Raw genomic sequence first — 15,798 nt, forward strand, 5'->3', positions numbered from 1 at the left:
CCCAAGTTTTGTATTAAAGCTAACAAAAATTCTTACAGATGCAAGGCCGCGGGGTATTCAATTACAGATTTCTGTTAAACTGTTGTTATATAAGGTGAGTTACTCCAATCATGTTTATATGTCTTTTTTGTGTACTAATGTTCATATAGTAAGGTTCCTTCTACAGAAGTCACTAAGGCACTATGAGAAGGCAACATCTAAATGTTGGTATTGATCTAGAGGCCCAATGGGCCAAAACGAAAATAAAAGACCAGAAATAAAGTTACGTTAAAGAGAGAAACAGGGAGGCCACGAACCAACATTCGTACCCCTCGATCTCAACTTACGCGCCCTGATCGGGGGCACCCTAACCAACTATGGTTTTAGTCCCCTGTCGCCAGCGCACATAAAAAGATGGGGGAGCAGCCAGCACCTACGCTAGACTAGTTCTCGTACGGTTTACTCCTGCTCCCCACATCCCTAAACCCTAACCGATCTGGGGGAGCGTTGCGCGACAGGAAGATCATCTCCAAGCTCTGCCCCTGTTCCAGGGCAGTGCCGGTCCCGGTGCCGCCCGGAGGGACGCCGTTGCCTGCAGCGAGCATCTTCACCGAGTCTGCATCAAGCCTGCATCGAGCAGGCACGGGACTTCGCACCGTTGACACCAATGGATGCTTCCATTGGTGGTAAGAACCTAATCCATCTCTCTGATCTGTGATATTAGGTGATCTAATGCCTGGCTTACGATCTGTTAAGTAGATCCTACGGGATTATAAATCTATCAATGGTATCAGAGCATGGTTAAGCCTAGATTAGATCCCTAAGATGATCTGTTTAAGTTTGATGATCATGATTACGACCTAATGATTAAGGTTAGCCCTCTGTTAAGTCAAGTCCTAGGGTTAAGAGGTTTCTGTTTAAATGACTAATCTGCTACTGGATCAGTGCTAGTTCGTTTATGATTATCAACAAGTTATGTTAGTTTACCTGTATCACGCTTCCGCTTCAAGTAAGGTTAATTAGCACTGGTTTTGTTTCATGTTAAGAATATAGAAGGAGGGGAATCAGATGAATCACTCGTTTTCCCCCTAATTATGAGAAACCCTAGCCCTAGAATTTTCCCCCATTCCGAAATCCCAAAATCAGAGTTAAAATGTTGAAATTAAGAGAAAAAGGTGACGGGCTCACCCAGATGACGCCGGCTTTCGGGGTCCGCACGGCCGCCGCCGTACGCGCACGCCATGGCCGGGACGCCACCACCCTTCGTGGTGGCGCGTGGAATGAAGCAGCAGCCGCCGCTGCTGTGCTCATGCACGCGCGCGTCGCCTGGCCTCCGCGCCTTGCACGCTGTCGTCGCCGTCGAAAGCTTGCGCCAACGACCACTGGCGAAATGCCCCGCAGCCGCCGCCTGCTCGCGCCACCGAATGCCGTACTCGCGACGCCCGCAGCCACGCTCGCCGGAGGAGCGCGCCGGACTCGGTCCGCAACACGCTGCTCCGTCGAACGCAGCCACCGCGCCGCCATGGCCGTCGTTGTGCGTCGCCGTTACGACGATTGCGGGAACGAAATGGGGAATTGGCCCCTAGGGTTTCACCCTCGCTCGTTTTGCTCCGTGCGGGATGATCGCGGCCATCGGCCCGATCGGACGGCTGAGAGCGACGGGTGGCTCAGGGCAGGCCTTCGGGCATTATATGGGCCGCCTTCGCGGCTGGGCTTCGGCCCGAGTTGTCTTAGCCCGCAGAAAAGGTGTTTTTTTGTTTACTGGGCTAGGATTTAAAGAGCTGCCGTGGGTTTTGGGCTAAAATTAAAGTTTCTGTGCGTTTTCTATTTATTCAGTGTGTTTCCGTATTATGATTATTCCCAAAATGTTCTTGCACTGTTATAAATAGAAAATTGCCAGAAAAATGATTCTGAAAATTATGGTTTAGTTTTATGAATGAAATGGATCCAACGAGAAATTTTACTTAGAAAACTTTTATGAATTAATGTTTGTGTCATTTTATGGCACATTTATGTTCATCCCATGGTAATATCAATAAATGGAGAATTATTAATGTTGGAAAATTGATATTACACATGAGATTAATGTGATCATTTTTGTAATACAGACCAACATTGTTTTACATTTTTGAATCACTCCGTTAATTCCTTATTATTTTCTGCCAAACGGTGATATAATTTGGAGTTAATTTTTGCATGAAAATTGATCAAACCAACGTAGGTTAATTTTTGTGCAATTTAATTTAATTATGATGTTCTTTTCCTTTACTTATGATATTTCGAAACATGACAGCTTCCGGTTCTCGTGGCCTCGAGATCGAGCCACTTACTGGGAATAACTTCCAATCGTGGAAGGACTCGCTGCTTTTGCACCTCGGATGGCATGAGGTTGACCTCGCACTGAGGGAAAGTAAACCAGTGGAACCTGCAAAGGGTGCCACTGGGTATGCTGAGCTTGAGAAAGATTATGATACTAAAGTTGAGAAGTGGGAGAGGTCAAACAGAATGGCGCTCCTAATTATGAACTTCTCCATCTCGATTGAGATTAAAGGGGTTATTCCTGCCAATGAAAGTGCCGCCGAATATTTGAAATCGGTGGAAGAACAATTTAAGGGCTCCGAGAAAGTGTATGCAGATGAGCTTTTGCACAAGTTGCTTGCAAAATATGACGGGCATGGAAATGTGAGGGAGCACATCTTAAGTATGAGCAATGCCGCGGCAAAGCTTAAAACCATGAAGTGTGATTTGAACGAAGAGCTTCTGGTGCTCCTAGTTTTTAGGTCACTACCCTCACAATTCAATCCATTCAAGATAAACTATAACTCTCTTGAAACCAAATGGAAACTATCTGAACTCATTGCACATTGCGTTCAGGAGGAAGAGAGAATGAAGAGTGAGCAGAAAGATCAAGCTCTCCATGTTAACTCTGCAAAGAGGAAGCATGAGAACCATACTCATAACAATAATGTGCCCAACAAAAAGCAGTATTCCAAAAAGAATCCTCCAAAGCCTAAGCAATGCAACGAGGCAAGTTGTTCACGTCCCGCACCTTCAGCGGCTACTTCAGTTAATCTTACAAATGCCGCTGGAGAAAGACTTTGCAATTTTTGCAAGCAGCCAAATCATTTCAAGGCGGACTTTCCAGGTTTTCTTAAGTGGCTGAATAAAAAGGGTAAGGATGAGATCACTCTTGTAGATGAATCTCTATATGTTGATTTTTCTGAATCTACATGGTGGATTGACTCAGGTGTGACTGTTCATGTAGCGAATTCTTTGCAGGGATTCCATATAAGCCACACCCTAAAGGGAACAAGAAGACTTAATGTCGCGAATGGGAAGGAGGCTGAAGTTGAAGCCATGGGCTCCCTCACCTTGAAGTTGCACACTGGTTTCCTACTTCAGCTCAATGACGTTCTTTATGTGCCTACTTTGAGTAGGAATTTGATTTCAGTTTCATGTTTAGATGATTTTGGATTTCATTGTACCTTCGGGGAGAAACAATGTTTTTCAAAGTATTGTAATAAGGATGTTGGTCTCACCGTCCGACGAGGCAAACTTTATATGTTAAATCTTTCCGGTTATCCTATGTGTGTGAATCTCTGCGAGATGAATATGAATGAATGCAATCATAAAAAGAATGGGAGAAGTATCAATCCTTCTTCAAAATTGTGGCATCGTCGCTTGGGCCACATTTCGAGGGGGAGAATGGAACGATTGATTAAAGAAGAAATACTTCATCCGCTAGATTTCTCTGATGCGGGCAATTGTATTGACTGTATTAAGGGAAAATATGTGAAAACAATTAAGAAAGGAGCAGTAAGAGCCACATCGGTCCTTGAACTTATTCATACTGACATATGCGGACCTTTTAACGTAAAGTCTATGGATGGTTTTGATTCCTTCATTACCTTCGCAGACGATTTCTCTCGCTATGGCTACATTTACCCCATACGTGATTGATCCGAAGCTTTGGACAAATTTAAGATTTATAAAGACGAGGTTGAAAATCAACTCAACCTAAAGATCAAAGTAGTACGGTCTGATCGTGGGGGAGAATATTATGGCAGGCATGCTCCTTATGGGCAAATTTCCAGGACCGTTCGCAAAATATCTTGCTGAAAATGGAATAATTGCCCAATATTCAATGCCTGGTGAACCTCAGCAAAATGGCGTAGCTGAGCGTCGCAATCGCACTCTTATGGATATGGTACATAGCATGCTTAGTCATGCGAACTTACCAGTAAGCCTTTGGATGGAGGCATTGAAAACAGCTGCACACATCCTAAATCTTGCTCCAACTAAGTCAGCACCGAGCACACCTTACGAGATGTGGGTGGGAAAGAAACCGAGCTTGAATTACTTGCGAGTGTGGGGCTGCCCGGCTGAAGCTAAAGTATTCAATCCACATATTAAGAAATTGGACCCAAAGACAGTTAGTTGTTTTTTCATTGGGTACCCTCATAGAGGAAAAGGATATCGCTTTTATTGCCTAGGTCATACCACCAAGTTTGTGGAAACTAGGCAAGAGGTGTTTTTTGAGGATAATGAAGTCACTGAGGTTAGGGCGATTGATCTTGAGGAGAAGCGGGTGTACGTTCCATCCCCTACTATCCAACAGAACTTTATCCCTATGCCTAATATGCATGAGACACCTACTGGTGATCCCGAACCTAAAGTGGATCCTCAATCTGATGAGGAGCCTCAGCATAATGAAGATCCTCAACATGATGAGGATCCTCAGCCAAATGATGATCCTCAACCCAATGATAATCGTCAACCTTCTCGGGTAAGAGAAAATGCACATACTAATGAGCCTATGAGAAGATCACAACGGGAAAAGAAAAAGGCCATCTCTAGCGATTATGTCACTTTCATGTGTGAGGATGAAAATGACATAGGGAAGGCACGAGATCCGACCTCATATAAAGAAGCCACTAAAAGTGAAGACTCGTCCAAATGGTTGGTAGCCATGGAAGACGAATTGAAATCTATGGGCTCGAATGATGTTTGGGACTTAGTAGAAGTTCCTGATGGAGCCAAAAGGGTAGGCTGCAAGTGGGTCTACAAAACCAAATATGATTCCAAAGGGAACATCGAAAGGTTCAAAGCAAGACTTGTAGCAAAAGGTTTTACACAGAGAGAAGGAATCGATTATAAGGAGACCTTCTCGCCTGTGTCATCCAAAGATTCTTTCAGAATTGTCATGGCACTTGTAGCTCATTATGATTTGGAGCTGCATCAAATGGATGTCAAGACGGCATTTCTGAATGGTGACTTAAAAGAAGAAGTTTACATGACTCAACCTGAAGGTTTTGTCGTGGAAGGAAAAGAACACATGGCATGTCGTTTTAAGAAATCCATATATGGCTTGAGGCAAGCTTCAAGGCAGTGGTACCTCAAGTTCGACGAGATTATTAGAACTTTTGGTTTTAAAGAGAATGAAGTGGACAACTGCATATATGTTAAATTTAAAGGCAGTAGGTTCACATTTTTAGTCCTATATGTGGATGATATTCTATTGGCTTGCAGCGATAAAGATATGTTGCATGAGACCAAGAGATTTCTGTCCTCAAAATTTGACATGAAGTATCTCGGTGAAGCCTCGTATGTCCTTGGCATCGAGATTCATCGAGATAGGTCCAAAGGAACATTAGGACTATCGCAAAAGGCATACTTTGAGAGAGTACTAAAGAAATTCAATATGCATAAGTGCTCTTCCTCACCTGCCCCCATAGTTAAGGGCGATAAGTTTGGGACTTTCCAATGTCCGAGGAACCAAAATGAAACTGATCACATGAAGTCGGTTCCTTATGCTTCAGCTGTCGGAAGCATCACGTATGCTCAAGTATGTACACGCCCTGACTTAGCTTTTGTAACCGGGATGCTTGGCAGATTTCAATCTAATCCAGGACCGGACCATTGGAAGGCCGCAAAGAAAGTCTTGCATTATATGCAAGGTACTAAAAATTTCATGCTTACATATAGAAAGTCCGATAACCTTGAAGTTATTGGTTATTCAGACTCTGATCTTGCCGGGTGTGTGGTAGTATGAAATCCACGTCAGATTATATATTCACACTCGCTGGAGGAGCCATATCGTGGAAAAGCTCCAAGCAAAAGATAGTTGCCTCATCTATGATGATGGCAAAATATCTAGCATGTTTTGAGGCCACCGGGCAGGCTGTATTCCTAAAGAATTACATTCCCGGACTTAAAGTGGTTGACAGCATTTCCAAACCACTGACATTGTACTGCGATAATGAACCCGCAGTTTTCTATGCGAATAACAACAAGTCAAGTGCTGCTGCCAGGCACATTGACCTAAAGTACCATGTTGTTCAACATAGAATCCAGGATCAAACTATTAATGTTAAGCATATCAGTACGACACGTATGCTTGCGGATCCGCTTACTAAAGGCTTACCACCCAATATATTTCGTGAGCATGTAGCCGGCATGGGATTATTGGAAGCCTCTTGATTCTGGAATTATGGGACCGCTAATATAAACCACTCCCAATAAGAAAAATGTTTCCTTTTTGAAATAGGATGTGTGCTATGAATATTGAGGTTCAATGGCTTTTCATCGGCTATTGTAACACCTTACTCTGGTATATTATTCCTATGGAGAATGGACAAAAGTCATTGAGCCTAACGATCAAGGGGGAGAATGTTGGTATTGATCTAGAGGCCCAATGGGCCAAAACGAAAATAAAAGACCAGAAATAAAGTTACGTTAAAGAGAGAAACAGGGAGGCCACGAACCAATGTTCGTACCCCTCGATCTCAACTTACGCGCCCTGATTGGGGGCACCCTAACCAACTATGGTTTTGGTCCCCTGTCGCCAGCGCACATAAAAAGATGGGGGAGCAGCCGGCACCTACGCTAGACTAGTTCTCGTACGGTTTACTCCTGCTCCCCACATCCCTAAACCCTAACCGATTTGGGGGAGCGCTGCACGACGGGAAGATCATCTCCAAGCTCTGCCCCTGTTCCAGGGCAGTGCCGGTGGCGCCCGGAGGGACGCCGCTACCTGCAGCGAGCATCTTCACCGAGCCTGCATCAAGCCTGCATCGAGCAGGCACGAGACTTTGCACCGTCGACACCAATGGCTGCTTCCATTGGTGGTAAGAACCTAATCCATCTCTCTGATCTGTGCTATTAGGTGATCTAATGCCTGGCTTATGATCTGTTAAGTAGATCCTATGGGATTATAAATCTAACACTAAATAGTTGATTGAGCAATTCCCGAAACTGTATTAATCCTTATTTAGTAATATTATCAGCAGTTTGCCGAAGCAACACTTAGTTTTCACTGATTCTCATGTTTCGGGAGCATAGAAGCTGTAAGGCTCTAATTAACTTTACTGTCCTATTCAAATTCAGCACTCCAATTTTTGAATTTTTGTCCACTGCCATAGCCAGTGATCATAACAATATATACGTACAGTTTATGCAGATTCAAGAAAAACTGAGGGCGAGTCTCTCCATCATTTTGAATGAATGCTCCTACAATATACTGCCTGGCAGAAACCTTGCTGGGATTCAAGCTCCAATACAAATTTGCATGTTACCTTGATGTGCTATATAATGTAGTCCCTGTAGTACTCATGACTAAAAAATTAATTAGCACTCCGTTGCCCTGTATGTAACTCTTGCTTGGACCAGCATCTCATGAGGAAGGGGGAGAGGGGACACCAAAGATAGGTGTAGGTACGTACTATAGTTGCCTAATTGAATCTGTGCTGCACACCGAAATATGCACTTGCCGAAACAGTAAGTACGTAGTTTTTAATTATTTTATCTGGCTTTTCCTCTATTGACGCTCACACATGTTGTCTCTTCAAATCTCCAGATAGCCCGGCCTTGCCAGTTCAGCATGGAGGCAGTAGTTAACACCACCACCTCTCCACCCAGCACTATAATGTCCCAGTCTCGCCCTCTTCTGCTTTATTCTTCAGGAGTATATGTCCGTCTTCTTCGTCCTGATGATGTCCGCATGCTAGATCACCCCCCACCTTGAATGGTACTTCTGAAAAAGATGGATATGTCAACCTTTTGCAAGTATGGAATATTTTTTATATTAAGTATATCTATTTATTACAGATTTATCATGCTACCAATAAGTAAGATTTGTTTTCTCTTCATAAAGTATATGATTCTATTTCACTTTCTTTTTACGTGAATGCCTAACCAAATACAAAAGAAAATATGGTTTAATATGTGGTGCTTGCGTGCTTTCCATCGGACAGGCTAAGAAACTTTATATTATATCTTCTACATTAAATGTCCCTCTCGGGTAGAGTTTTTTACTAGGCATAATTCTTTTCCCTGAACCTAAATGACTCATCCAAATTTCCGACATTACAAGATTTGTTAGGTAAACTCGTAAAGTACTTTCATAGTATTTCTAATGATTTGAACATTTTGTCCTACATATCGATCTCCATGATAGTGAATGTGGAGGTGAACAATTTATCTTCAACATAATTTCTAGACTGGATTGCCTTTTAAATTCTAAATATATTATTTGTCTCTGCCAGTTTGCTTAATGCAAGACGCAATTTTCTTAGTATAAAGCCTTAGATTTTAGACTATGATTTATAATATGTCAATTTTAATACCTCATTTTCTCTTCAGTTATGTATTTTCTCCCTTTGTTGGTATTTCATATCCAATAATGAGATGTTTACATAATTTATTTTGTATAACAGAGAAGTTTAAATTAACGTTCCGCATTCGAGCAGCCTTAAAAATATTGGGGCTGCAATGACCAGATTCATACTAGGTTGTGTATTTCTGTGTTAGAGATATTATATCAGTCATCTAATGAATTTTGAGGAAGATTGTATGTGAACCCTACTTTGCCAGGATTATAGTATGTGTTTTGAAAGTTAAGGTATGTTCAAGGATGGCACTATGATAGTTTTATCTCCTATTATATTTACCTGTAGTTAGACGCAATAACATTTCCTTATAAAAGATTGATATCTCCTTGGATTTTACATTGCTATCATATTATGCAAAAGGGTAAGTATAGAATGAGATGAGCATGGAAACTCAGTATAACTACACCAGTGCAGTTTTAATATTTACCTTATTAATGAACATACAGATTAATAATTAACTAGGATAGCTGTACATTTCCTTCCCTTTTTTGGCCATCTTTTCTCTTCGTTTGGTTGTTTATTCGGTCTTCTGCTCCTCGGGCGTTTCTTTTTATGTACTTTCGCATCTTCCTAATGATTTTTTCTAATATAAAAAGAACATCACTTAAAGATATATAAATTGAATCTGTGTGCATCTATTTAATTACTCTCAAGGGTTGTACGTGGGAACATAGGCGCGCGCCACACATCGGCTAGCTCATGCGTCTATCCGATTGGCCGGTTCAGGAGCTGTTGGATCATGTGCGTGGCCTCATTCCGACCAGGGCCGCGTCCACACGAGTGTTTCCTAGAGGAATGTTTTTTGTGCAAAAATTTCAATGAAATATGCACTATTGCATATAAAATATCTAGCCCGTGCATCTGCACGGATAGACGACTAGTAATATCTAATCCTTGCGTTTTACTTTTGGATATATGCGCTCTCCGTCATGTATTCAACTCATATTACGCGAAAAATATATCATATGAACATAGGGCTCATTTTTTGTATGTATGAACATAAGGCTCTCGGATCTGTGTCTCATGTGTCGAGGACAAAGATCTCGCTGCCTCTCAACAGCATGGTATTTGTACGGGATTAGTAAGGTTAGGGTATGCTTCATGATGGCGTCATGGCCTAGGGGTGCCTCACCTTACCGAGAACCGAATACTGCAGAATAGCCTAGCAGTGACGGGTGCAAAAGTCTCATGAGTGGCGGGCTTGGCTGTGCAAGACATTCACCACTGATCTTGCGCCACTGCTAACAGAGCAGTAGTGGTGGGCATAGCGCCTGCCACTGATAGTACATCAGTAGTGGTGGACAGTAACAGTGGCTGTCTTTCCATCGCATCCACCACAACGTGGTCTCCTAGGAGTGGCCGGCTCTTTTAGGTGCCCGCCACTGGAATGCTCCCAAGTGTAAAAAGAAAGAGGCCGCCGTGACAATGTTTTTTGCTGCCACAGCAGAAGCACATTATGTTATATTGCCGCATATTTTATTATAATGATAGTTGCACATGCATGTATGCATCACATTACAATGCACATAGAAACATCATAAGTACTCCGTCCTTCCTTAAGTATAAAACATTTTGGTATTTCAAACTGAACTACCAAAACATCTTACATTTAGGAACAGAGAGAGTACATACACGTTGCCTTCTCACTCTGTAATGTTGCATGTTACATGCATATAAGATCACATGATAACAGCAACACCACAATGACAATGAACTGGATGAAGATTATGAGGTTCTTTAGTCCACTCATCCCGATATGACTTATAGTCTTGCATACTTCATGGTTGATCCTCTTTTAGCATGAACTTGGAGTAATCCCACAGGTGACTCACCACCCACGCGGTTAAGAAGCCATCCACCCACCACCCGCGAGTGCCGCCAGCCGAGGGCGCTGCCGCCACTCCTACCAGGGCAGCCACCCTAGATCCAGAGTTCTCCACAAGGGCCAAAGCAACGAGATCCGCCACCGCGCGACCCACACCATCACCCAAGCCATCACCGGGAGTCAGTCGAGCACCGCCCCTAGTGCATGTCTTGGTGAAGCCTCCATGCGCCAGGAGGTTTTGCGTGACCCACTGACGCAGGGATGGGAGGAGAGCCTCTGCACCACTATCTCCCGCCTGGGCTTACTCGGTGGCGTCCTCCGGCAACGGTGGCACCGGCGGCCGCGGGGATTGGATCCACCCGAGTCACCCGACGCAGGGGGCGCGAGGGCTGTTTTCCTTCACGGCGTGGCTTCATTAAATAAATGGCTCGGTTTGTTAATGGAACAAGAGGATGGAGGAAAGTAATTCTCCCATGCATGGCAGTCAGCCGTTGGATAGAGTGAAGGAAATATGCCCTAGAGGAAATATAAAGTTGTTATTTATATTTCCTTAATTATATCATGATAAATGTTTATTATTCATGCTAGAATTGTATTAACCGGAGACTTGATACATGTGTGAATACATAGACAAAACAAAGTGTCCCTAGTATGCCTCTACTTGACTAGCTCGTTAATCAAAGATGGTTAAGTTTATACACCATAGACATGTATTGTCATTTGATGAACGGGATCACATCATTAGGAGGATGATGTGATGGACAAGACCCATCCGTTAGCTTAGCATAATGATCGTTAAGTTTTATTGCTATTGCTTTCTTCATGAATTATACCTATTCCTTTGACTATGAGATTATGCAACTCCCGAATACCGGAGGAACACCTTGGGTGCTATCAAATGTCACAACGTAACTGGGTGATTATAAAGATGCTCTACATGTGTCTCCGAAGGTGTTTGTTGGGTTGGCATAGATCGAGATTAGAATTTGTCATTCCGAGTAGCGGAGACGTATCTCCGGGTCCTCTCGGTAATGCACATCACTATAAGCCTTGCAAGCAATGTGACTAATGAGTTAGTTGCGGGATGATGCATTACGGAATGTGTAAAGAGACTTGCCGGTAATGAGATTGAACTAGGTATGATGATACCGATGATCGAATCTCGGGCAAGTAACATACCGATGACAAAGGGAATAACGTATGTTGTTATTGCTGTTTGACCGATAAAGATCTTCATAGAATATGTAGGAACCAATATGAGCATCTAGGTTCCGCTATTGGTTATTGACTGGAGATGTGTCTCGGTCATGTCTACATAGTTCTCGAACCCGTAGGGTCCGCACGCTTAACGTTCGATGACGATTTGTGTTATGAGTTATGCGTTTTGGTGACCGAAGATTGTTCAGAGTCCCGGATGAGATCACGGACACGACGAGGAGTCTCGAAATGTTTCAGAGGTAAAGATTGATATATTGGACGATGATATTCGGACACCGGAATGGTTCGGGTATATTTCGGAGTATTGAGGGGTTACTAGAACCCCCCGGGGAAGTATTGGACCTACATGGGCCTTAGGGCAGAGAGAGGGGAGCCCGCAAAGTGTGGTGTGCGCCCCCTCCAAGGGAGTCCGAATTGGACAAGGAGGAGGGGGCGCGGCCCCCTTTCCCTCTCCCTCTCCCTCTCCTTCCTTTTCCCCCTCTGATGAGAAAGGAAAAGGGGCAGCGAATCCAACTAGGAGTGGAGTCCTAGTAGGACCCCCCTTGGTGCGCCCCCTTGGTGGCTGGCCTCTTGCTCCCATCATTTATATACGGGGACAGGGGGCACCCCATAGCACAACAGTTATTCTCTTAGCCGTGAGCGGTGCCCCCCTCCACAGTTTACTCCTCCGGTCATAGCGTCGTAGTGCTTAGGCGAAGCCCTGCCCGGAGCACATCACCATTACCGTCACCACGCCGTCGTGCTGACAAAACTCGCCCTCGACCCTCTACTGTATCAAGAGTTCAAGGGACGTCATCGAGCTAAACATGTGCTGAACTCGAAGGTGCCGTACGTTCGGTACTTGATCGGTTGGATCGCGAAGACATTCGACTACATAAACCGCGCTAACCTAACGCTTCCGCTTTCATTCTACGAGGGTACATGGACACAGTCTCCCCCTCTCGTTGCTATGTATATCCTAGATAGATCATGCGTGAGCATAGGAATTTTTTGAAATCGTATGCTACGTCCCCCAACAGTGGCATCAGAGCCAGTCTATGCGTAGATGATATGCACGAGTAGAACACAAAGAGTTGTGGGCGATAGTAGTCATACTGCTTACCACCAACCTTACATGACCACGTTCATGAGACCGATTCCACCGACAGACATGCAACTTGTTTTGCATAAAGGTGGCTGGCGGGTTTCTCTTTTTCCAACTTTAGTTGAATCAAATTTGACTACGACCGGTCCTTGTTGAATGTTAAAACAACACACTTGATGAAAAATCGTTGTGGTTTTGATGTTTAGGTAAGAACGGTTCTTGCTAGAAGCCCGTAGAAGCCACGTAAAACTTGCAACAACAAAGTAGAGGACATCTAACTTGTTTTTGCAGGGCATGTTGTGATGTGATATGGTCAAGACATGTTGTGATATAAGTTATTGTATGAGATGATCATGTTTTGTATAAGTTATCGGCAACTGGCAGGAGCCTTATGGTTGTCGCTTTATTGTATGAAATGCAATCGCCATGTAATTGCTTTACTTTATCACTATGTGGTAGTGATAGATGTAGAAGCAATAGTTAGCGAGACGACAATGACGCTACGATGGAGATCAAGGTGTCAAGCCGGTGACGATAGAGATCACGGTGCTTTGGAGATGGAGATCAAAGGCACAAGATGATGATGGCCATATCATGTCACATATTTTGTTTGCATGTGATGTTTATCTTTTATGCATCTTATTTTGCTTAGTACGACCGTAGCATTATAACATGATCCCTCACTAAATTTCAAGGTATAAGTGTTCTCCCTGAGTATGCACCGTTGCTACAGTTCGTCATGCCGAGACACCACGTGATGATCGGGTGTGATAAGCTCTACGTTCACATACAATGGGTGTAAGACAGTTTTGCACGTGCAGAATACTCAGGTTAAACTTGACGAGCCTAGCATATACAGATATGGCCTCGGAAGACTGAGACCGAAAGGTCGAACGTGAATCATATAGTAGATATGATCAACATAGAGATGTTCACCATTGAAAACTACTCCATCTCACGTGATGATCGGACATGGTTTAGTTGATATGGATCACGTGATCATTTAGATGACTAGAGGGATGTCTATCTAAGTAGGAGTTCTTTAGTAATATGATTAATTGAACTTAAATTTATCATGAACTTAGTCCTGATAGTTTTTGCATATCTATGTTGTTGTAGATCAATGGCCCGTGCTACCATTCCCTCGAATTTTAATGCGTTCCTAGAGAAAGGTAAGTTGAAAGATGATGGTAGCAACTACGCGGACTAGGTCCGTAAATTGAGGATTATCCTCATTGCTGCACAGAAGAATTACGTCCTGGAAGCACCGCTAGGTGCAAAGCCTGTTGCAGGAGCAACTCCGGATGTTATGAACATCTGGCAAGCTAAAGCTTATGACTACTTGATAGTTCAGTGTGTCATGCTTTACGGCTTAGAATCGGGACTTCAAAGACGCTTTGAACATCATGGGGCATATGAGATGTTCCAAGAATTGAAGCTAATATTTCAAGCAAATGCCCGGGTTGAGAAATATGAAGTCTCCAACAAGTTCTTTAGCTGCAAGATGGAGGAGAACGGTTCTGTCGGTGAACACATACTCAGAATGTCTGGGAACCATAACCACTTGAATCAGCTGGGAGTTCATCTTCCGGATGATAGTGTTATTGACAGAGTTCTTCAATCACTGCCACCAAGCTATAAAGGCTTCGTGATGAACTATAATATGCAAGGGATGGAAAAGAAAATTCATAAGCTCTTCGCAATGCTTAAGGCTACGGAGGTAGAAATCAAGAAGGAGTATCAAGTGTTGATGGTTAACAAGACCACTAGTTTCAAGAAAAAGGGCAAAGGGAAGAAACAGAACTTCAAGAAGAATAGCAAGAAAGTTGCTGCTCCCGGGAAGAAGCCCAAGTCTAGACCTAAGCCTGAAATTGAGTGCTTCTACTGCAAAGGTACTGGTCAGTGGAAGCGGAACTGCCCCAAGTATTTGGCGGATAATAAGGATGGCAAAGTGAAAGGTATATTTGATATACATGTTATTGATGTGCACCATACTAATGCTCGTAGTAGCGCCTGGGTATTTGATACTGGTTCTGTTGCTCATATTTGTAACTCGAAACAAGGGCTACAGATTAAACAAAGATTGGCTAAGGACAAGGTGACGATGTGCGTCGGAAATGGTTCCAAGGTCGATGTGAGTGCCGTCGGCACGCTACCTCTAGATCTACCTTCAGGATTAGTTTTAGACCCGAATAATTGTTATTTGGTGCCAGCGCTGAGCATGAACATTATATCTAGATCTTGTTTGATGCGAGACGGTTATTCATTTAAATCAGAGAAAAATGGTTGTTCTATTTATATGAGTAATATCTTTTATGGTCATGCACCCTTGATGAGTGGTCTATTTTTATTGAATCTCGATCGTAGTGATACGCATATTCATAATATTGAAGCCAAAAGATGCAAAGTTAATAATGGTAGAGCAACTTATTTGTGGCACTGCCGTTTAGGTCATATTGGTGTAAAGCGCATGAAGAAACTCCATGCAGATTAGCTTTTGGAATCACGTGATTATGAATCACTTGATGCTTGAGAACCATGCCTCATGGGCAAGATGACTAAAACTCCGTTCTCCGGAACAATGGAGCGAGCCACTGACTTATTGGAAATAATACATAATGATGTATGCGGTCCAATGAGTGTTGAGGCTCGCGGTGGGTATCGTTATTTTCTGACCTTCATAGATGATTTGAGCCCATATGGGTATATCTACTTAATGAAACATAAGTGTGAAACATTTTAAAAGTTCAAAGAATTTCAGGGTGAAGTGGGAAATCATCGTAACAAGAAAATAAAGTTTCTATGATCTGATCGTGGAGGTGAATATTTGTGTTATGAATTTGGTCTTCATTTGAAACAATGTGGAATAGTTTCGCAACTCACGCCACCTGGAACTCCACGGCATAATGGTGTGTCCGAATGTCGTAACCATACTTTATTAGATATGGTGCGATCTATGATGTCTCTTACCGATTTACCACTATTGCTTTGGGGTTATGCTGTAGAGACGGCTGGATTCACGT

At 43.2% G+C, this 15,798-nt stretch overlaps 1 pseudogene; it reads left to right on the forward strand.

The window, feature by feature from the left end:
• The first annotated feature begins 2,265 nt into the window (after positions 1-2,265).
• Positions 2,266-3,142, forward strand: LOC147958890 (uncharacterized; annotated as a pseudogene).
• The last annotated feature ends 12,656 nt before the right edge of the window (positions 3,143-15,798 follow it).

The sequence above is a fragment of the Triticum urartu genome, chromosome 7A (genome assembly GCF_056163025.1).
Source record: "Triticum urartu cultivar PI428250 chromosome 7A, HENAU_Tu73, whole genome shotgun sequence".
NCBI lineage: Eukaryota > Viridiplantae > Streptophyta > Magnoliopsida > Poales > Poaceae > Triticum > Triticum urartu.